Genomic DNA, 14,177 nt, shown 5'->3' on the forward strand with positions numbered 1-14,177 from the left:
TTTTGTGCCATAGCTACACATCATCAAATTATACTATAAGACACATAGCATCATTCATGTCAAGATAAAATAGATTACCTCTAGTTTGATTCACCATTTCCAATTAGTTCTCCATTAACATCATAGATCTTAGCTTTTTTCTTTCCAAATTTAACCTTACATCCATCACTATTCAATTGTGACACACTTAATAGATTATAATCAAGTCCTTCTACATAGTAAGCATTGTCACATATGACCTTATCTATCAATTTTATTGATCTTTTTCCTTTGATCAGACATGGTGCATCATTACCGAAGCTAACACTATTTCCATCATAATTCACAAGAGAATTAAACTTACTTTTATCTCTAGTCATGTGATTAGAACAACCACTATCAAATATTCATCTATCACTCTTGTTTACATAAGACACCAATGTAGTTGCCTCATCTTCATTAGAATCATGCTTCATTGTAACATATACAACTTCATCATCATGGTCATCAGATTCTTCACTAGATTCCTCTTTAGCAATGTAGCAATCTTTCTTTACTTTGTCCTTATAATCTTTTTTGTTCTCATCTCTTTTACCTCTATATTTGGCTCTACTCCTATTATTCTTCTTTTTAGGACACCTTGTAGCAATATGACCAACCTCATTACAATTGAAACATATAATAGGTAACTTACCTTTGCCTCTATGAAATCTCCTAGCTAAAAATGCTTCAAGCTCCTCTACATCTTCATCATCTATATCATTGTCACTAGAAACATGTTTGACCTTTTTCTTTTTCTTTTCTTTAGGCTCTTTTTAGTGACAATTTAGCTTTGAAAGAAGATTTAACATTTTCAGTTTTAAGATTATCAAAATTAAAGAGTTCAAAGGTAGTGATTCTACCCATCAGTCCTTTAAGGGTCAGATCATTACTAGGTATGCATCTTAGTTCTTGTATGATAGAGACTCTAATAACATAGATAGACAGTAGGGTTCTCAATACTTTATTGATCACAGTCTCATCTTCAATAATACTAGTTGCTCCTCTAATAGAATTTTTAGTGTAAATAATTATTACTTACACTTTACTTAGGATAAATGCATTATTTTATTATTTCTTGGGTTAGACACCTAGGAGTTTGCATACTCAACTGAGTTGTCATGTTGACAACACAGGAATAAGAAACTCTAATTTAGCACATGGTGTCTACAATAATGGAGTTTTCATAATCAACTGAGTTGTCATGTAAAGAACATAGTTGTTCACACTCTCAATTTAGCACATGGTGTCTACAACATAAATTGACATGACACACCTTTGTAGGCTTACCCTCTCATCATCACACTAACTCCTGTGCTTAATGGAGGATAACCCATTCTTGGTGGATATGTGCTTAGTTGTGAGGCTTATCATATTGCTGACTCCTAGACATTCTAGAAGCATTCCAAAGGCCTTTATATATAGGCACTCCTAGTGTACTTATACATGAATTGAATACTATATTGTTATTCTGATCATACTCTGGTCTATTTTGTGCTTGTGCTTGAGTTCCTTGATCTTGGATGAATTTTTTCCTAAGGAAAATTCTTATAAGAATTAACAACTTCTTTTACTCTAGCACAATATTGAACTATATTATCACCTTCTTGCATTCTCATTTTATCAAACTTACCTCCGAGACTTTAAGATTTGACTCTCAGCACATTCACATCTCCCACATAGATCTTTTCTATAGCATCCCACATCTTCCTAGTAGAATCACATCCTTTGATGTCATTGAACTTTGTGTAGCTTAGGGAAGATGCAATCTCCAACATTTCCTAATTGTGTTCTTTCTTCTTTTTCAAATCATCAACAATAGGGGATCTAGCAGTGTCAACATGCTCAGTAGTAATGATAGATTGTCCATAGTCTCCAAGTCCTCCTAGATGTACCTTCATCAAACTCTTCCATCCAATGAAGTTCTCCTTGTTAAGATTGAGTACCTCTCTTTTGGATATCTTGATCCTCAGCTTTAGTACCTTCAAATAATTCCTTACAAGCACTAGTGCTTTGATATCAACTGTTATACTTTAGAATAACTAAGAGGAGGAGGGTTGAATCAATTATCCAAGGCCTAAATGTCTAGATAAAACTTTTCAACACTTAACAAATTCATATCCATATATATCCTTATCATGCATCATGCATGCATCTAATGATTTCATAACTTAGTAGGTCACTGTCCTAGGTTAGAATCACTTTTCAAAAATGTAAACATTAAACACCACAAAATCATTCACACATTTTGACACAAGGATTTTACATGGAAACCCAATATGGGAAAACCCACTAGTAACATGCTACTAATCTTCACCCTTTTGAAGTGATTCCTTGTGAAAGGCCAACCTTGTTAAAGGTTACAATACAAACTTTTAAATGTGACTTGGTTAAAGGATTTCAATCACCCTATTAGGAGTGAGTCTTGTTAGAGGACTTTAGAACATTCTATTAGAATGTCACCTAGTTAAAGGATTTGTAGGACTTGATCTGATAAAAAATCACAACTCACTTGTAGATTAAAAATCTCTGTTTTAGTCCTCCATTCTGCTTGGCATTCATACTCTTCTTCTCTGACAACTTGTTCACCCTTCAAGAATTCATCCTCTTAAGCCTTCTTACTTTGTATGCCAATTGCAGACTCTTCTATTCGGCCACCATATGAAGCAACACTCTAGATTTCTTATTTTCCTTAGGTTCTCACACATGAAAACTATTGCTTCTAGCCTTGTATCCAATTATAAAGAGAATTTATGTTTTTTTCATTCAACTACAATTGTCCATTTTAGGGTTAGGTCAAATTCATCGAATCCTCCCTCTTTTCATTTTGTTCCCTCTAGAAACTTCTTCTATAATCCTCTTTGAACTCATCTCAAAATGGTTTATCTTGAATTCAACACCTCCAACTCATCAAGCTTATCTTCCACACGCTTCAAAAAATCTAAGAAATCAACTTTATTGTCTCAGATTCAAAAAATATTCTATCAAAATCTTATTGTTGTCACTCAATAGCCATAACCTAAAAAATTCTATGGGTCTCAAGTCTCCAAGCCATCCATTCACCTAAAAGTAATGTTTATGCCTTAAATCAAGGGTTTTACAATATGAATGACATCATTGGCTAGGGTCTATTCAAAGGCCTACCAAAACCTGGGTTTAAAATTCCTCCCTTGGAATATAGAAACATCACTCACCCCTATCAATTTTTCATCTCCTAGTTTGAAGTATCCATCACATTCAAACCCCCAAAGCTTCCTGCAAATGTTGTCATTTCCTAACCAAGTAACAGTGACTTGCCTAGGGCATCACATTAAAAATAACTATTCATCTTTTCAAGGCTCAAGATTTTATATACACTATGTAAACTATCTCCATTCCCATTTCCCTTAAGGCTGTGATGTCCACGGTAGGTGTTGGTAATATAGGAGGACTAACTGAGAGGAAGGGCGGGGTGGGGTGAAATACTTGGTAAACACACAAAAATTGTTATAACTTGATAAATTTAGAGTGTGAATTACTTTAGCTAATCTTAAGATGTTATCCATAATTACTTGCAAGCATGAAATAAATAAGATGAACACATGAGACACAAGGATTTAATGTGGAAGCCCAATTTAGGAAAACCCACCAATGTAACTAGTTACTATTTTTCAATCTTCTGAAGTGATCCCTATTAGGAGCCAGCCCTATTAAAGGTTACAAAAAACATTGTTAGCTGTGACCCTGTTAAAGGATTTAATTACCCTATTAGGAGTGGCCTTGCAAAAGGTCTTGAAACAATTCAATAGAATTGCCACCTTATTAGAGGATTTACAAATGCCTGTTAAACCAACTCTTTTAAGAGAATTTTGATCACTACTATAATGATTAGAGAGTAACAATGAAATGACCTAATTGTGATGCAACTGAATTGCTGATTATAAAGCTTTGTTTTGGTTCATAATTGATCCTTTCTAATCAAATAACACTTTTCTACTCCACAAGACTATCTGCTTATCCTTCAAGTTCACTTCCTCTCTTCTTATCTCTTTCGACTTATTCAACTTGCATATCACACACTTTGAAATCACAACTTGACCTTTTAATTATACCTTTCAAATTCTCAATTCAGCTCAGATAAAAATTAGAATAACCAATATTTATCACTTCAGTTAGCTAGAATCAATAGGTAAAATAATTAAGCTTTACATGCCAAAATAAGAAAATCCTTTGGTAGCTGACCCAGCTCGACAGAAACTAATTTTGAGGTGATTTCCTATGTTAATTGATAGAAGCTCGGTTAATATTGTGAACTTACAAAATTCCTTTAGTAATTGAGTGAACTCAATGAACATTGACTTTGTTCAACTTTCCTTTCATTAATTGAGTGAGCTCGGTTAACACTCTTTTTTTCTTAACTTCCTTTGATGCCTGAGTGAGCTTAGTAGATACTACCTTCTATATAGAGTAATCTCAGGAATGCTCGGTAGATTAGAAAAATCATCTTCACTGACCAAGTGAGCTCGACATGTACTGATTGTCAACTGATATGAAATTTGTGTAACATCAAAGACAACACACAATTAATCAATTGTATCCAACAATATCCCTATTTGACATTGATGGTAACACAACATGTCATAGCACAATGAAATTTTGAGAACAAGACTCCCTCTTTGAATGAATTTTTCTTAACTTCTCCCTTTGCAAAATTTTAGAAAGATATGATAGTAAACTTCTCCCTCCTTGACAACACATGCCAAAGATAATTCTGATTAGTAGCAATGTACCTTGAGAATAGATTCAGCTGCAATATGTCCTTGTTAATATTGCATCAACTGATTGATCTTCAACTTGGTTCCTGTTGATGCATCATAAACTTTATTTAGTGTGATTCAGATAGGGGAATGATCCCTAGCTTAACTCTTAGATACAAAATTGCATCCTTAGGTAATGTCTTGGTGAAAATATTTGCAATTCATTCTTTTTTCATAGCACATATTCCAATATAATTTCTTTTTCCTATATTAATTCTCTTACAAAGTGATATTTTATGGTAATGTGCTTTGTTTTGGAATGCATCACTAGATTATTTGATATGTTGATTGCAATGGTGTTATCACAATACATTACTATTGGCTCTTTGATCTCAACCTTCATTCCTTCCAACAACTATTTGAACCAAACAATGTTAGAGAAATTCACTATTGTTGCTACATATTTTGCTTCTATTGTGGATTGAGATGTGCAATTTTGCTTCTTGCTTGTCCAAGATACCAACCTTTTACCAAGAAAGAATGCTCCACCACTAGTTCTTTTTCTGTCATCAAGATTTCTTGCCCAATCAACATTAATGCCTTTCAGATATCTCAAGATTCTTTTGATTGCCATCATGTGGTTTTCTCTAGGTTTAGCTAAGAATCTTGCCACAATCCCAATAGCTAAGGCAATATCAGGCCTTGTATGTACCACATACTATAATTTCCCAATCATTGATCTATATAAGGTCTGATCTACTTCTTTGGAGTCATCATTTTTAGTAAGCTTGAGTCCAACACACATGGGGGTTCCAACTGGTTTTGAATCCTCCATTCAAAATTTCTTGAGTATCTCTTTGATATACTTAGATTGAGTGATATAGATACCATTTCTGTTCTGTTGTATCTGTAATCTATCAAAGAATTTTATTTCACCAAACACTGCTTATTCATTTTTTCTAAAAATGCTTTTCATAAATCATCATTTCCCATGAATAGAGTATCATCCACAAATATTTTTGCCAACACAATCTTCTTATTTGGTCCTTCCTTGATATATAGACTACTATTATAATTTGTTCTTTGAAAACTTATCTGTATCAAATAGTTATGTAGTCTTTCATACTAGGCTCTAGGAGCTTGTTTTAGACCATATAGGGCTTTGTGTAATTTGCAAACCATGTCCCTTTTGTTTGGGCCAACAAAACCTTTTGGCTGCTCAATGTAGACTTCCTCATCAAGAATTCCATTCAAGAATGTAGATTTAACATCCATCTGATATACTTTGAATCCTCTATGAGCTACATAAGCTAGTAAAGTCTTAACACCTTCTAATCTTGCAATAGGGGCAAAAGTTTCACCATAATCAATACTTTCTTTTTGAGAATAGCCTTTACATACCAACCTTGCTTTGTTTCTTGACACTTTTCCATCTTCATTCAACTTATTTCTGAATACCCATTTTGTACCAATCATATTTTTATCTTTGGGCCTAGGTACAAGAGTCCAAGTTTTATTCTTTTCTATCTATTCTATTTCTTCATTCATAGCCTCAATCCAACTTTCATTTTCCAATGCATCTTTAATACTTTTAGGTTCAAATTCAGGAATTAAACATGTACCTTTTAGTTTTCTTCTTGTCATTGTTCCATTAGATTTATTTCCAATGATCTAATCAGCTGCATGATGACTTCTGACATATTTAGCCAATAGAGGTTCTTTGACTTTTGAATGAATTGTACTATCTTCATTTTGAATATCAACTTCTGGCTTAGGTCCTTCTATCTATGGCTTAGGTTCTTCAAACTCAGTATGCACTAACTTAGTAGCTTCTAAATGTGACTTGGGTCCTTGTGACTTGGTTTGGACTTCTTGCAACTCGGTAGCTAATGGAGATTTGGAGAGCTCGGGAGATGAAGTGTCCTTTTTGTCAAATGTGTTTGGCAATGTATTGGGTTTATAGTAGACAAATCTTTTGTAATCTTCTAGTTCCTTTTTTCTTTCTTCTTGAGTCATTTCTGCAAACTCATCAATTCTCACATGTGCACTTTCTATGATTTTGTGAGTAGACAAATTCAGACATTTGTATGCTTTACTTCTGCAAGAATATCCTAGAAATATACCTTCATCACCTTTTACATCAAATTTTCCTTTTCTAGATTCTTTCAAGATATAACATTTGTTGCCAAATACTTTCAAGCAACTTACATTGGGTTTGTAGCCATACCATAGCTCATAGGGAGTTTTGTTTAAGTCCTTCAACTAAACACAGTTCAAAGTATGAAATGTAGTGCTGATAGCTTCCTTCTAGTATTTGACAGCAACATTCTTTTCAATCATTAGTGTCCTTGCAAAATCCATGATGGATATATTTCTTCTTTCAGCTATTCCATTCTGCTCAAGATTGCCAGGGGCTAATACTTGTCTTTTGATTCCTCTTTCAATGCAAAAATTGTTGAATTCATTTGAGATGAATTCACCACCTCTATATGATCTTAAGAATTTCAATCTTTTTCTAGTTTCTTTTTCCACTCTAGCTAGATACCATTTGAATTTCTCAAAAGCTTTTAATTTTTCTCTCAATTACATAACAGTCATCATTCTAGAATAATCATCAACAAAAAGAATGAATTTTTTTCTCCACTATAAGTTTCTATTCTAGTGGGTCTACATAAATTAGTATGCACAATTTCCAAGACATCTTCTGACTGATAGTTTTTGCTTTTAAAACTAGTCTTTCCCATTTTACCAATTTGGCAATTCTTGCAGAATCCAACATTAGGTTTCTTCAAAGTAGGAAGACCTCTTACTCTTTTGAGTTTGCTAGTCTTGACCATATTATCAAAGTTTACATGACATAATCTTCTGTACCATAGCCAACTTTCTTCTACTTGAGCAATAAAGCATGAACAATCACCAAGATCAAGATAAAATAGGTTACTTTTTGTTTTCCTGCTTGATCCAATTAGATTCCCTTGGTTATCCAATAGTCTTGCCTTGCCATTCATGAATTCTACCTTGAATCCAATGTTATTCAACTATGCCAAACTCAGTAAATTATGTTTTAGTCCTTCAACCCAATAGGCATTGTCACATACAAGTTCATTGGTCAATGAGATATAGCCTTTTTCTTTATGCAACAAGGTTCATTGTTTCCAAACCTTACACTACCTCCATCATAGTGTTCAAAATGTTGAAACTTAGTTTTGTCTCTAGTAATATGGTGAGAACATCTACTATCTATGATCCATGTGTCATTTTTTCTACCATGAGAGACAAGTGCCATCTTATCTACTTCATCACTAGATTCATCTTTTACAACAATATACACTATTTCATCTTCACTATTATCATAATCTTTAGCCATGAAACAAGTTTTCTTACATTTGCCTTTGTAAGATTTGTGACCTTTGAATTCCTTCTTGCCTTTGTACTTGTGGATTAACTTCTCTTCCTTTCCTTCTTTGTTTGGACACCTAGTAGCAATATGACCAATTTCTTCACAAGAAAAATATATTAGAGAGATTTTACCTTTGCACTTTCCTCTACACCTAGAATATTTCTTTGCAAGTAGAGCTTCACCAATTTCAAGATCAATGTCAAAAATTTCTTCAGTTTCTTCCTCACTTTCTAATTGATTATCTTTTATTTTCTTACCTTTTTCTTTGAGTGAGAGTTTAGCTTCAAATGCAAACTCAATATTCTTGGAAGTAGGAACATAGTTGTCAAATTTGTCTAGTTCAAAAGCTATCAATCTTCCTACTAGGGCATCCAAACCTATCTTGTTTTTTGGATCACATCTCTTGTCTTGAATAGTAGAAACTTTGATTACATAGATGGGAAGCAAAGTTTTGAGAATTTTACTTACAACAGTTTCTTCTTTGATTTCTCCTCCAGATGCTCTGATTGCACTAACACTGGCCTTGATCCTTTCCATATATTTTGCCACATTTTCATCTTCTCTCATCCTCATTTGATCAAATTATCCTCTAAGGCTTTCTGCTTTGGCTCTTCCTATATTGTCATCTCCTCAATAGATTTCTTTCAATTTGTTCCACATATCAAAAGCAGTTTTACAGTCTTTGACCTCATCAAATTTAGCATAACTGAGAGTAGATGCAATATCGATCATTATGATGTTATGGTTCTTTTTCTCAACAATGTCTTCAACTAATAATGTTTCAGTGGGAGTTTTATATTCTTCATCAATATATTTGCATCATGAATCACTGATGGTAGCTAGATGGAGCCACATAAGTCCTTTCCTTGCTATAAAGTTATCTATGTTCAGCTTTGGAATCTCTCTCTTGTAAGACATCCTAATCTTTAGCTTAGGTCCTTGAAACTTTCTCTACAAGCACCAAAAGCTTTGATACCAATTTTTGGAAATATAAGAGGAGTAACTAAGGTGGGGGGGGTGGGGTTGACTTAGTTACCACTAAAATAAATCCCAAATCCCTTAGATGTCAACTACAAAATTTAGACTGATAAATTTGATTACTACTGATACTTAATAAACACACATAAATTATTGTAACTTGGTAAATGTAGAGTGTGAATTACTTTAGAAAATCTTAAGATGTTATTAGTAATTACTTGCAAGCATAAAAAATAATAACATGAACACATGAGACACTATGATTTACGTAGAAACCCAATTTGGGAAAAACCACCAATGTAACTAGTTACTATTTTTCACTCTTCTGAAGTGAACCCTATTAGGAGCCAACTCTGTTAAAGGTTACAAAACACACTATTAGGTGTGACCCTATTAAAGGATTTAATCACCCTATTAGGAGTGGCCTTGCAAAAGGTCTTGAAACAATTTAATAGAATTGCCACCTTGTTAGAGGATTTACAAATGGCTATTAAACCAACTTTGTTAAGAGATTTTTTATCACTACTATAATGGTTAGAGAGTAATAATGAAATGACCTAATTGTGATGCAACTAAATTGTTGATTATAGATCTCTATTCTAGTCCATAATTGATTCTTTCTAATCGAATAACACTTTTCTACTCCACAAGGATATGTACTTATCCTTCAAGTTTTTTTCCTCTCTTCTTATCTCTTTGAACTTATTCAACTTACATATCACACGCTTTGAAATCACAACTTGACCTTTTACTTATACCTTTTATATTGTGAAGTCAGCTCAAATACAAATTAGAATACCTGATATTTATCACTTCAGTCAGCTAGAATCAATAGGTAAAATAATTAAGCTTTACATGCCAAAATAAGAAAATCCTTTGGTAGCTGACCCAGCTTGGTAGAAACTGATTCTGAAGTGATTTCCTATGTTAACCAACAAAGGTTCAGTTAACACTGCAAACTTACAAAATTCCTTTGGTAACCGAGTGAACTCGGTTAAAACTAACTCTATTCAAATTTCCCTTCATTAACTGAGTGAGCTCTATTAACACTCTTTTTTTCTTAACTTCCTTTAATGCCTGAGTGAGCTCAGTAGATACTGGCTTCTATACAATGTAAACTTAGAAATGTTTGTAGACTAGGAAAACTATCTTCATTGACCAAGTGAGCTCAGCACACACTGACTGTCAACTGATATGAAATTTTTGTAACGTCAAATACAACACACAATTAATCAATTGTATCCAATAGTAGGAACTCATGGAGGAGCCATTTTTCTAAAAATTGCCAAGATTGAACCAACACATAGAGTTTTCACAAAATATTTTCAAAACCCAAAGAAATGAACTTCTAGAAATTTATAGTATAAATGAAAAAGAGTTGTATGAACATGAACTATAATAATATAAAGCAAAAACTCAAACTTCAATCCATTATTGTGGATATGCAAACTGAAACATGTAAAACTGTCAAAACTAGGGCAAAATTCTTAGTTTTATAATGACAAGACTTTCCTCTTACAATCTCCAACCCTTGGAATGGGTAATTTCATGGTTTTTAAAAGTCTACCAAGAGGTTTCAAATAGTTATGGAAACCATCAACCTCTAAACCATGACATATGCAATTCTTGCTCAAATATTGTCAAGCAACTTTTCAAAGTTGTTGACAACTTTTGCCTTTTTTGTAACTTTTAAACATCTATCTATTAGAGCCTTCCAAGTAGGTTTATCATAGTCTATTAATGATGTCTAGGCATGATCTATGCTTTAGAGAATCAATGCACAAGTTTTTATCCATTTTTCCCTATTTGACAACTTTGTCAATATGTGACATCTTTCTCATTTGTTGCTCCAAATGATACGTAGGATCTCTAGTCCATGCAATGGGATGTGAAAACATCACAAAGGGAAAGATAGTGTTGAGATAATGAGTTTTTTACACATTGCATGATATTGTTATATTGTATTATTTTATTTTATTATGTAGTTTTTCACCTAGATGGACATGTAACATGTAAATATTTTCATGGGATATACTTGCTGAGTTGTATTATAACATTGTGATAATATTTCATGTAATTATTTAATATTGGGGAAAAGAATAAAAATTCTAATATTAAATGTGGAGTCAATGGATTAGGTAGCACATGGTTTATGTAATGCCACTTAGTGGTTTTGTGGGACTTGCTACTATATAAGCAACCACAAGGGTAGTTGTTGGTGTGAGAAGATAGAAGGAAAAAATGGAAAGAGTTGAATGAGACAAGGTTTGACAGGTTGGCTAAGGAGCATTTGTGAAGATGGGAATCATGACATGGGATGTATGGATTCATGCTTGTTCACATGAATTGCTTGGTTGTATTGCAATGTTGTTTTTTTTCTGAATAATACATGGTGATGGATGCTTTTAGAGGTTGAGTTTTTTTGCTCAATGAGGGTTTCCCAGGGTATATCTTGTGTCATATTTTTGTGGGTATGTTGTCTATTCTCCTGCATGTGGATTTCAATTACATATTTGTTTTATATCTATTATGGGTTATGTAGAAATGGTTATATTCTTTGTTGCAAGTTTCCTTACAAGTGGTATCAAAGCTATGGTTTTATTGTTGTAACCTTAGATTGAATCCATGAGAATGCATGGGAGGATAAAAGAAAGGGCAAGATATGTGAGTTGTTTGTTGTAGATCTGAGGGTTTTGGATTTGCTATTATGATGGGATATTGGTACATTTTGGATATGTGAAATTGTTGGAAAAAATGGTTTTTATAGATGTTTGATTTAAATGAGGGTTTTAGGGGGAGCTTGCAAAATGATCTCCTGGGTAAAAACAAACCTCACCATTGGATACAGGTTGACCTTTCCATAAATTTTGATATATAAGATGCCCTAGTTTGGCCATGTTCAGAGGAAATGAAAGAGTTTTTTAGTTTTATCCCGTGATGGCCGTCAAATTTAATCCCATTAGAATTTTCGTCACAAAAATAAAAAATCGCAGTGAAAATGGTAAAAAGACTCTCTTAGTAAAACAACCATAACATTCTCTCAAGATATCAAATTTTAGACTTCTTATAGGCGTTGGGAAGCTAATTTAGAGCACTACAACTTGGTGTAGGTTTGGTTTTGTGATTTTGACATTTTGTCAGGTTTTAAAAGCCTAAACGTTAGATGTTATTTATTTTTAACACAAATTAGCCTGCATAACTTGGGCATATAGAGTTGGATTTTGGACTTTGAGCAGTCAAGAGAAAGCTATTGGAGAGATCTACACATTGGTTTAGATTTGGTGCAGGTTTGGCATGATTTATTTGGTGATATATTAATTTGAACAATTTAAGGTATATATCGACTATGGTAGCATTGTGAGCTTATGACATTGTATGTTTGGAGATTTGGATTTGATGTCATTGTATACTTAGTTCATATTTTAGATTGGTTACACGATGATATGGTTATCAGTGTTTTAGTTTGGATATGTATGATGATTTTTTGGGTCTACAAGTTGTGCAGTGTTGTAAGCAGTCTATACTTATAGGTTGCATTTATAGCTTGGTTATGGGTTATTTTTGTCTATTGATATTTCATTATTGATACATATTCAGACTGGTGGCTTGGATTTGGGTTGTCTATGTCTTAAGTCACATAATTTTTTGATTTTTTCTTCATGTAGAAGGGATAAGATGTTGTTACTAGGTATAGTTATGGTGGAGGATTGTGGTTGACTATTTTGTGTTGATAGGTTGGACATATGGAGAGTCACATGCTTGGTTCATGGATGTGGTCATGGTATAATGGATTTTGGCATAGCATGATTGGATACACAAGTACATCCTTGATTTTTTTTTTTTTTTTTTTATTCTGGATTTTGGTTATGGTGGTATATCTTCTTGGTTTAGGATCATGGTTATTTGGTTTCTTTTGAGGAACTCATGACATGCACTTTGAGTTCTTTGATAGTTTGATTCCTTGGTTGATTCTCATGGTTAGAGGATATTTTCTTTTCTTTTCATCATGATGTCATAAATAGCTTGGATACACAGTTTAGTGGGAGCTTGTGATAGTGATGAGGTGATAGTGCATGATTAGTTCTTGGTTTGGTTTGTATCTTCTTGTTTTGGAGATCTTGGTTTCATTTAGTACTGACACTTTGGTTGTATGAGTGTAGAATTAGAGGATCTTCATATAGGAGATAGGTTTTATGATGCCTTGGTACCATGGTTGAGTGGGAGTTCTTTGGCATTGATATATTTATTGAGTGTTTGTGGATGTTGGAGGTTTGTCTTAGATCCTATTGTTGTAGAAGCATCTTCAAAATTTGCATGGTGCACTTGTTATCTTCATGGTGTGTGAAGATGGTTAGATCTTGATGACTCATGGGGTTCTTGGTTATCTTCATAATGTGTGGAGATGGTTCTTCATGGTATGTGGGGATGGTTTTATTCACAGTGTGTGGAGATGGTTGCATCTAGAGGATTCATAGGTTTCTTGGTAAAGGTGTGGTTTATGATTTCATTTGAAAAGTTATCCTTGGTGTGAGGATGGTTGCATTTTTATGTCATGGTATACTCTTGATACATGTTTAAAGTTTTGAAATGTTATGGTAGGTTCATATGGAGCATGTTGTCTCTATTGAGATGGATAGATCATGTTGTCATGTTTATGTTCTTAAGGCCATGATTGGAACTTTTGACATTGATCTTGGTTTAATTTTGGTATTGATTACATTGATCATAAGCTGGATACTTCATGATATTGCTATGTTGCATTTGGAGTTGGCATAGATTGATTGGTTATAGATGCTTATAGGTACCTAGAGAAGGTGGTGATGTTGAATTCTCTTGGATTAGAGAAGTATTTGTTGGGAAAATTGATGGTTTTAGTAGGGAGTCTGAGGGGGGTAAAAGCAAAAACTCGTGTCACCCTTTTGTAAAGGAAAAGGCTAACAAAAGTATAACTATTCATCTTGAATGACATAAAACTGGTAGTATTATTTAGAATTTGATAATGAAGTAAACTAATGAAATGTGTAGAAATGGATGAAGTTTAGGAT

The sequence above is a fragment of the Cupressus sempervirens genome, chromosome 10 (genome assembly GCF_028749045.1).
Source record: "Cupressus sempervirens isolate cs-2001-9-10 chromosome 10, ASM2874904v1, whole genome shotgun sequence".
Lineage (NCBI taxonomy): Eukaryota > Viridiplantae > Streptophyta > Pinopsida > Cupressales > Cupressaceae > Cupressus > Cupressus sempervirens.